This window comes from Protobothrops mucrosquamatus, unplaced genomic scaffold (assembly GCF_001527695.2).
Source record: "Protobothrops mucrosquamatus isolate PMUCROS unplaced genomic scaffold, P.Mucros_1.0 scaffold10, whole genome shotgun sequence".
Classification (NCBI taxonomy): Eukaryota; Metazoa; Chordata; class Lepidosauria; order Squamata; family Viperidae; genus Protobothrops; species Protobothrops mucrosquamatus.
In genome coordinates this window covers 774,084-776,102 of record NW_015386397.1, presented here as the reverse complement: position 1 = coordinate 776,102, position 2,019 = coordinate 774,084, and positions in this window count along the sequence as shown.

Sequence of the window (2,019 nt, the reverse complement as noted above, 5' to 3'; positions counted from 1 at the left end):
CCGCCACCCCGGCTATCACGTCAGCCAGCTCAGGCAGGGCTGTTGATACATAGCAGGGAGCCAGGTATATAATCAACAAGCCCACTTGCACCCCTTTCCCCCACTTCACAAAGAGTGACTCCACGCCGTCTATCTGAGGCACAGTGGTCTCCCTTGGACAAAGGCTCTCCCTTATAATGGCCGCTACCCCCCCGCCCCTGGGAATAATAATTTTAGCACCTACAAATAAAGTTACCAAAAATGTTCCATGTGATCATGTTTGATTTCAGAAGAAGACACTTCCAAAAATGAGGTGACTGGCAAAAGGTTAAAGGAGAATTTAAAAGGATAAATTCTTTCTGCAAAGATTAAAGGGTATTCACAACTAAAAAATAGAAACTCAGTCAGAATGTCTATCTCCAATCAGGAAATATACGCTGAAATACAGAAGAGACCAAGGTGAGTACCAAGCCAGGTAAAAATACTGTACTACTAAAAGCAAAAAGGCTTTTTAAAAATATAATCTTTTTCTAAATCAGTGGTTCTCAACCTTTTTAATGCCGCGACCCCAACCGGTCGTAAGTCGAGGACTAAACCAGTCATAAGTCGAGGACTAAACCGGTCGTAAGTCGAGGACTAAATCGGTCATAAGTCGAGGACTACCCAACTGGTCGTAAGTCGAGGACTTTCCCTGCCCGGGAGCACCGCGCATGCGTGGTTCCGCCCCCTGCGCCGGCCAAGGCGTAGCTGGCAAGCGGCAGAGATGGAGCAGGCCGACCACCAGCTGGCCCAGCCCAAGGGAGGTAAGGCACCCGCCGAAAAAGGGGAAAAAATGGCGGACAAAAAAATGGCGGACAGCCTTGCTTGGCGACCCCCATGAAATGGTCAATCGACCCCAAATGGGGTCCCGACCCACAGGTTGAGAACCACTGTTCTAAATAATGAAAAATCAATAGCAAATTCATTCTTATTTGATAAAAGATACAAAACATATATATTAACGTGCCATGTGGTTAAAAAACATGAGGACCAATGAGAAATAATTTTCAAATATATATTCAGAATATGAAATCAATTAGAGAGACATAATAATCCAAGGATTAAACTGTGCTTTAAAGGGGCTAATGAAATAGCATTGTAAGTAAGGAGTTACTTGTCTCTGTCTTCACTTCTAAAATCATTGCACACATGCCCAGGACCAAGCTGTTTTTTCAAGAGGAAAATCAGATTAGCTGTCACAAACTAGGTAGAGAGAGACAATACTATAGCCGAAATATAATTTTCCCACAAGGACTGGAAAATAGCCAGTGCATCCATTTTTCATAAAATACTTAGCAGTGATAAACGAAACTTTAGGCCAAATGGTTTAAGATTTCTTTCCCTGGGAATGGCTAAGCAGAGACAGAGAAAATTTGTAGAATAAACCTCACTGGGAGCCATCTAGACAAGGAACCAATATGGCTTTTGCAAATATACTGTAAGTCTTGTTCCCCTTCAAGATTTCTGTAAAAGACTGGGAGTCTTAGATGGACTTTTGATTGAAAGAAAAAAGATTGAATTGATGATTTATGGGTTTCGGAATTAAAAGAATCAGAGAAAAGGGAAAAAGTAAAATGACAGTTATTTGGTGGAAAGAAGAGTGGAAAATATAATTCTATGTTCTCTTTTCCTTTTCTTGTTTTCTTTTTATCTTCTTTTAATTTTGTATACTTTTATTGTACTTAAACATTTTGATTAAAAATAGAGGGTGTCAAAAAGCACATAGATAAGAACGATCGAACAAAAATTGTATACCAATGAAGGACAAAATTGTATATTTGATTTTTCAAAAAAAAATTCCTGACAATGTCTCTGATCAAAGCTTCTGGGCAAACCCAATTGTTACAGGATAAGATGACACACAATCACTTGGTTAAAAGTAGGAAACAGAGGGTAGGAATAAGAGAGAAATTCCCACCCTGGGGAGATATGCCTGGCAGGATGGCTACATGGAGTATTAAGTAGTTCTGGTTTTTGCATCTTAGCAAAAGTAAAGGTAGT